This window comes from Lepus europaeus, unplaced genomic scaffold (genome assembly GCF_033115175.1).
Source record: "Lepus europaeus isolate LE1 unplaced genomic scaffold, mLepTim1.pri SCAFFOLD_28, whole genome shotgun sequence".
Taxonomy (NCBI): domain Eukaryota; kingdom Metazoa; phylum Chordata; class Mammalia; order Lagomorpha; family Leporidae; genus Lepus; species Lepus europaeus.
In genome coordinates, this window is record NW_026909158.1 from 7629687 (window position 1) to 7637893 (window position 8207).

Genomic DNA, 8207 nt, shown 5'->3' on the forward strand with positions numbered 1-8207 from the left:
ATCGATAATATCAGGAAAACACAAACACAGAGGCTTTCACAATATTTCGGAATGAGTTAGCCAAAACACAAGCAGATATTTCTGGTTTTCTCAAGTCATATGCGGAAAAAGTGGTGTGGAATTAGTATGCAATGGACCGCGAAAATCACAGTAAAAATGGTTTTCGGGAGAAGCATAGTCTTTTCATTAGGCAAGTGCATAAAATGTCATCTATACAAACAGAAATATCATGTTTTTTTTGCCGCAGTTCCTCTAGCGTTCTCCCTAGAAAATAAGAATGTCTGGAGCTGGTGTCCCCATGATGAACGAATTAGTGTTTCAACGGTACAAAATTAAATGTTCCCTGATAAAAATATTCAAAACAATAAAGTCCATCGATAATATCCAGAAAACACAAACACAGAGGCTGTAGCAATATTTCTGATTGAGTTAGACAAAACACGACGGATATTTCTGGTTTCATCCAGTCATATCCGAACAAAGTGGTTTGGAAACGTATGCAATGGACTGAGAAAATCACACTTAAAATGGTTTTGGAGAAAAGAAAATGCTTTTCGTTAGGAAAGTGCATAAAATGTCATCTATACAAACAGCAATATCATGTTTTTTTGCCGCAGTTCCTCTAGCTTTCTCCTTAGAAAATATGAATGTGTAGAGCTGGTGCCCCATGATGAACCAATTAGTGCTTCTATGGTACAAATTAAATGTTCCCAGAAAAAAACATTCAAAACAATAAAGTACATGGATAATATCAGGAAAACTCAAACACAGAGGCTATCACAATATTTCAGATTGTGTTAGCCAAAACACAACCGTATATTTCTGGTTTCATCCAGTTATATCCGGACAAAGTTGTTCGGAATTCATATGCAATGGACCAAGAAAATCAGACTAAAAATGGATTTGGAGAAAAGCAAAGTCGTTTCGTTAGGCAAGTGCATAAAATATCATCTATACCAACAGAAATATGATGTTTGTTTGCTGCAGTTCCTCTAGCTTACTCCCTGGAAAATACGAATGTGTAGAGCTGTTGTCCCCATAATGAACCAATTACTGTTTCAAAGGTACAAATTGAAATGTTTCCTGATAAAAACATTCAAAACAATAAAGCCCATCGATATTATACAGAAAACACAAACACAGAGGCTATCACAATATTTCGGAGTGAGTTAGCCAAAACACAACCGGATATTTCTGGTTTCATCCAGTCATATCCGGAAAAAGCGGTGTGTAATTCACATGCAATGGACCAAGAAAATCAGAGTAAAAATGGTTTTAGAGAAAAGCAAAGTCTTTTCATTAGGAAAGTGCATAAAATGTCATCTATACCAACAGAAATATGATGTTTGTTTGCCGAAGTTCTTTAGCTTTCTCCGTAGAACATACGAATGTGTAGAGCTGTTGTCCCCATAATGAACTAATTACTGTTTCAAAGGTACAAATTGAAATCTTCCCTGATAAAAACATTCAAAACAATAAAGTCCATCGATAATATCCAGAAAACACAAACACAGAGGCTATCACAATATTTCGGATTGAGTTAGCCAAAACAAAACCGGATATTTCTGGTTTCATCCAATCATATCCGGAAAAAGCGGTGTGGAATTCGCATGCAATGGACCAAGAAAATCAGAGTAAAAATGGTTTTGGGGAAAAGCAAAGTCTTTTCATTAGGAAAGTGCATAAAATGTCATCTATACAAACAGAAATATCATGTTTGTTTGTTGCAGTTCCTCTAGCTTTCTTCTAGAACATATGAATGTGTAGAGCTGGTGTTCCCATTATGAACCAATTAATGTTTCAACGGTACAAAATTAAATGTTCCCTGATAAAAACTTTCAATATAATAAAGTCCATCGATAATATCAGGAAAACACAAACACAGAGGCTATCACAATATTTCGGATTGAGTTAGCCAAAACACAACTGTATATTTCTGGTGTCATCCAGTCATATCCCTACAGAGTTGTTTGGAATTCATATGCAATGGACCGAGAAAATCAGAGCAAAAATGGTTTTGGAGAAAAGCAAAGTATTTTCTTTAGGCAAGTGCATCAAATGTCATCTATACAAAAATAAATATCATGTTTGTTTGCCGCAGTTCCTCTAGTTTTTCCGTAGAAAATACGAATATATTCAGCTGGTTTCTCCATGTGGAACCAATTACTGTATCCAGGCTCAAAATAAAATGTCCCCTGATAAAAAAATATTCAAAACAATAAAGTCCATTGATAATATCCAGAAAAAAGAAACACACAGGCTGTAGCAATATCTGGGATTGAGTTAGCCAAAACAAAACCGGATATTTCCGGTTTCATCCACTCATATCCGGTCAAACTGGTGTGGAATTCGTATGCCACGGCCCAAGAAAATCACACTAAGAATGATTTTGGAGAAAAGCAAAGTCTTTTCGTTAGCCAAGTGCATAAAATGTCATCTATACAAACAGAAATATCATGTTTGTTTGCCGCAGTTCCTCTAGCTTTCTTCCTAGAAAATACGAGTATGAAAAGCTGCTGTCTCTATGTGGAACCAATTACTTTATACAAGCTCAAAATAAAATGTTCCCCGATAAAAAAACATTGAAAACAATAAAATCCATGGATAATATCCAGAAAACAGAAACATAGATGCTGTAGCAATATCTGGGATTGAGTTAGCCAGAAAAAAAACGGATATTTCCGGTTTCATCCTGTCATATCCGGACAAAGTGCTGTGGAATTCATATGCAGTGGACCAAGAAAATCACAGTACAAATGGTTTTGTAGAAAAGCAAAGTCATTTCATTAGGCAAGTGCATAAAATATAATCTGTACAAACAGAAATATCATGTTTGTTTGCCAAAGTTCCTCTAGCTTTCTCTCTAGAAAATACGAATGTGTAGAGCTGGTGTCTCCATGTGGAAACAATTAGTGTTTCGCATCACAAAGTTAAATGTTCCAAGATAAAAAAACTTTCATACCAATAAAATCAATGGATAATATCACGAAAACACAAACACAGATGCTGTAAAAATATCTGGGATTGAGTTGGCCAAAACAAAACCGGATATTTCCGGTTTCATCCAGTCATATCCGGACAAACTGGTGTGGAATTCGTATGCAATGGACCGAGAAAATCACAGTAAAAATGGTTATGGAGAAAAGCAAAGCCTTTTCATTAGGCAAGTGCATAAAATTTAATCTGTACAAACAGATATATCATGTTTGTTTGCCGCAGTTCCTCTAGCTTTCTCCTTAGAAAATACGAATGTGTAGAACTGGTGTCTCCCTGTGGAACCAATTGGTATTTTGCAGCACAAAATTAAATGTTCCCTGATAAAAAAACTTCAAAGCAATAAAGTCCGTGGATATATGAGGAATACACAAACACAGAGGCTGTAGCAATATCTGGGATCGCGTTAGCCAAAACAAAACCGGATATTTGTGGTTTCATCCAGTCATATCCAGACAAACCGGTATGGAATTCGTATGCAATGGACCGAGAAAATCACAGTACAAATGGATTGGAGAAAAGCAAAGTCTTTTCGTTAGGCAAGTGCATAAAATGTAATCTGTACAAACAGAAATATCATGTTTGTTTGCCACAGTTCCTCTAGCTTTCTCCCTAGAAAATATGAATGTGTAGAGCTTGTGTCTCCATGTGGAACCAATTAGTGATTAAAAGCACAAATTTAAGTGTTCCCTGGCTGTCGCCGTGGCTCAACAGGCTAATCCTCTGCCTTGCGGCGCCGGCACACTGGGTTCTAGTCCCGGTCGGGGCACCAATCCTGTCCCGGTTGCCCCTCTTCCAGGACAGCTCTCTGCTGTGGCCAGGGAGTGCAGTGGAGGATGGCCCAAGTGTTTGGGCTCTGCACCCCATGGGAGACCAGGAGAAGCACCTGGCTCCTGCCATCGGAACAGTGTGGTGCACGGGCCGCAGAGCACTACTGCGGCGGCCATTAGAGGGTGAACCAACGGCAAAGGAAGACCTTTCTCTCTGTCTCTCTCTCTCTCACTGTCCACTCTGCCTGTCAAAAATAAAAAAAAATAAAAAAAATTAAATGATCCCTGAGAAAAAACATTCAAAACAATAAAGTCCATCGATAATATCCAGAAAACACAAACACAGAGGCTTTCACAATATTTTGGATTGAGTTAGCCAAAACACAACCGGATATTTCAGGTTTCATGCAGTCATATGCGGACAAAGTGGTTTGGAATTCGTATGCAATGGACCAAGAAAATCACAGTAAAAATGGTTTTGGAGAAAAGCAAAGGCTTTTAATTAGGCAAGTGCATAAAATGTCATCCATACAAACAGAAATATCATGTTTGTCTGCCGCAGTTCCTCTAGCTTTCTCCCTAAAAATACGAATGTGTAGAGCTGGTGTCCCCATGATGAACCAATTAGTGTTTCAACGGTATAAAATTAAATGTTCCCTGATAAAAATATTCAAAACAATAAAGTCCATCGATAATATCCAGAAAAAACACACACAGAGGCTTTCACAATATTTCAGATTGAGTTAGCCAAAACACAACCAGATATTTCTGGTTTCATCCAGTAATATCCTGAAAGTGGTGTGGAATTCGTATGCAATGGACCGAGAATATCACAGTAAAAATGGTTTCAGAGAAAAGCAAAGTCTTTTCATTAGGCAAGTGCATAAAATGTCATCTATACTAACAGAAATATCATGTTTGTTTGCCGCAGTTCCTCTAGCTTTCTCCCTAGAAAATACGAATGTGTAGAGCTGGTGTCTCCATGTGGAAACAATTAGTGATTAAAAGCACAAATTTAAGTGTTCCCTGGCTGTCGCCGTGGCTCAACAGGCTAATCCTCTGCCTTGCGGCGCCGGCACACTGGGTTCTAGTCCTGGTCGGGGCACCAATCCTGTCCCGGTTGCCCCTCTTCCAGGACAGCTCTCTGCTGTGGCCAGGGAGTGCAGTGGAGGATGGCCCAAGTGTTTGGGCTCTGCACCCCATGGGAGACCAGGAGAAGCACCTGGCTCCTGCCATCGGAACAGCGTGGTGCACGGGCCGCAGAGCACTACCGCGGTGGCCATTAGAGGGTGAACCAACGGCAAAGGAAGACCTTTCTCTCTGTCTCTCTCTCTCTCACTGTCCACTCTGCCTGTCAAAAATAAAAAAAAATAAAAAAAATTAAATGTTCCCTGAGAAAAAACATTCAAAACAATAAAGTCCATCGATAATATCCAGAAAACACAAACACAGAGGCTTTCACAATATTTTGGATTGAGTTAGCCAAAACACAACCGGATATTTCAGGTTTCATGCAGTCATATGCGGACAAAGTGGTTTGGAATTCGTATGCAATGGACCAAGAAAATCACAGTAAAAATGGTTTTGGAGAAAAGCAAAGGCTTTTAATTAGGCAAGTGCATAAAATGTCATCCATACAAACAGAAATATCATGTTTGTCTGCCGCAGTTCCTCTAGCTTTCTCCCTAAAAATACGAATGTGTAGAGCTGGTGTCCCCATGATGAACCAATTAGTGTTTCAACGGTATAAAATTAAATGTTCCCTGATAAAAATATTCAAAACAATAAAGTCCATCGATAATATCCAGAAAAAACACACACAGAGGCTTTCACAATATTTCAGATTGAGTTAGCCAAAACACAACCAGATATTTCTGGTTTCATCCAGTAATATCCTGAAAGTGGTGTGGAATTCGTATGCAATGGACCGAGAATATCACAGTAAAAATGGTTTCAGAGAAAAGCAAAGTCTTTTCATTAGGGAAGTGCTTAAATGTCATCTATACTAACAGAAATATCATGTTTGTTTGCCGCAGTTCCTCTAGCTTTCTCCCTAGAAAATACGAAAGTGTAGAGCTGGTGTCTCCATGTGGAAACAATTAGTGTTTCGCATCACAAAGTTAAATGTTCCAAGATAAAAAAAATTTCAAACCAATAAAATCAATGGATAATATCACGAAAACACAAACACAGATGCTGTAAAAATATCTGGGATTGAGTTGGCCAAAACAAAACCGGATATTTCCGGTTTCATCCAGTCATATCCGGACAAACTGGTGTGGAATTCGTATGCAATGGACCGAGAAAATCACAGTAAAAATGGTTATGGAGAAAAGCAAAGCCTTTTCGTTAGGCAAGTGCATAAAATTTAATCTGTACAAACAGATATATCATGTTTGTTTGCCGCAGTTCCTCTAGCTTTCTCCTTAGAAAATACGAATGTGTAGAACTGGTGTCTCCCTGTGGAACCAATTAGTATTTTGCAGCACAAAATTAAATGTTCCCTGATAAAAAAACTTCAAAGCAATAAAGTCCGTGGATATATGAGGAATACACAAACACAGAGGCTGTAGCAATATCTGGGATCGCGTTAGCCAAAACAAAACCGGATATTTGTGGTTTCATCCAGTCATATCCAGACAAACCGGTATGGAATTCGTATGCAATGGACCGAGAAAATCACAGTACAAATGGATTGGAGAAAAGCAAAGTCTTTTCGTTAGGCAAGTGCATAAAATGTAATCTGTACAAACAGAAATATCATGTTTGTTTGCCACAGTTCCTCTAGCTTTCTCCCTAGAAAATATGAATGTGTAGAGCTTGTGTCTCCATGTGGAACCAATTAGTGATTAAAAGCACAAATTTAAGTGTTCCCTGGCTGTCGCCGTGGCTCAACAGGCTAATCCTCTGCCTTGCGGCGCCGGCACACTGGGTTCTAGTCCCGGTCGGGGCACCAATCCTGTCCCGGTTGCCCCTCTTCCAGGACAGCTCTCTGCTGTGGCCAGGGAGTGCAGTGGAGGATGGCCCAAGTGTTTGGGCTCTGCACCCCATGGGAGACCAGGAGAAGCACCTGGCTCCTGCCATCGGAACAGTGTGGTGCACGGGCCGCAGAGCACTACTGCGGCGGCCATTAGAGGGTGAACCAATGGCAAAGGAAGACCTTTCTCTCTGTCTCTCTCTCTCTCACTGTCCACTCTGCCTGTCAAAAATAAAAAAAAATAAAAAAAATTAAATGATCCCTGAGAAAAAACATTCAAAACAATAAAGTCCATCGATAATATCCAGAAAACACAAACACAGAGGCTTTCACAATATTTTGGATTGAGTTAGCCAAAACACAACCGGATATTTCAGGTTTCATGCAGTCATATGCGGACAAAGTGGTTTGGAATTCGTATGCAATGGACCAAGAAAATCACAGTAAAAATGGTTTTGGAGAAAAGCAAAGGCTTTTAATTAGGCAAGTGCATAAAATGTCATCCATACAAACAGAAATATCATGTTTGTCTGCCGCAGTTCCTCTAGCTTTCTCCCTAAAAATACGAATGTGTAGAGCTGGTGTCCCCATGATGAACCAATTAGTGTTTCAACGGTATAAAATTAAATGTTCCCTGATAAAAATATTCAAAACAATAAAGTCCATCGATAATATCCAGAAAAAACACACACAGAGGCTTTCACAATATTTCAGATTGAGTTAGCCAAAACACAACCAGATATTTCTGGTTTCATCCAGTAATATCCTGAAAGTGGTGTGGAATTCGTATGCAATGGACCGAGAATATCACAGTAAAAATGGTTTCAGAGAAAAGCAAAGTCTTTTCATTAGGCAAGTGCATAAAATGTCATCTATACTAACAGAAATATCATGTTTGTTTGCCGCAGTTCCTCTAGCTTTCTCCCTAGAAAATACGAATGTGTAGAGCTGGTGTCTCCATGTGGAAACAATTAGTGTTTCGCATCACAAAGTTAAATGTTCCAAGATAAAAAAAATTTCAAACCAATAAAATCAATGGATAATATCACGAAAACACAAACACAGATGCTGTAAAAATATCTGGGATTGAGTTGGCCAAAACAAAACCGGATATTTCCGGTTTCATCCAGTCATATCCGGACAAACTGGTGTGGAATTCGTATGCAATGGACCGAGAAAATCACAGTAAAAATGGTTATGGAGAAAAGCAAAGCCTTTTCGTTAGGCAAGTGCATAAAATTTAATCTGTACAAACAGATATATCATGTTTGTTTGCCGCAGTTCCTCTAGCTTTCTCCTTAGAAAATACGAATGTGTAGAACTGGTGTCTCCCTGTGGAACCAATTAGTATTTTGCAGCACAAAATTAAATGTTCCCTGATAAAAAAACTTCAAAGCAATAAAGTCCGTGGATATATGAGGAATACACAAACACAGAGGCTGTAGCAATATCTGGGATCGCGTTAG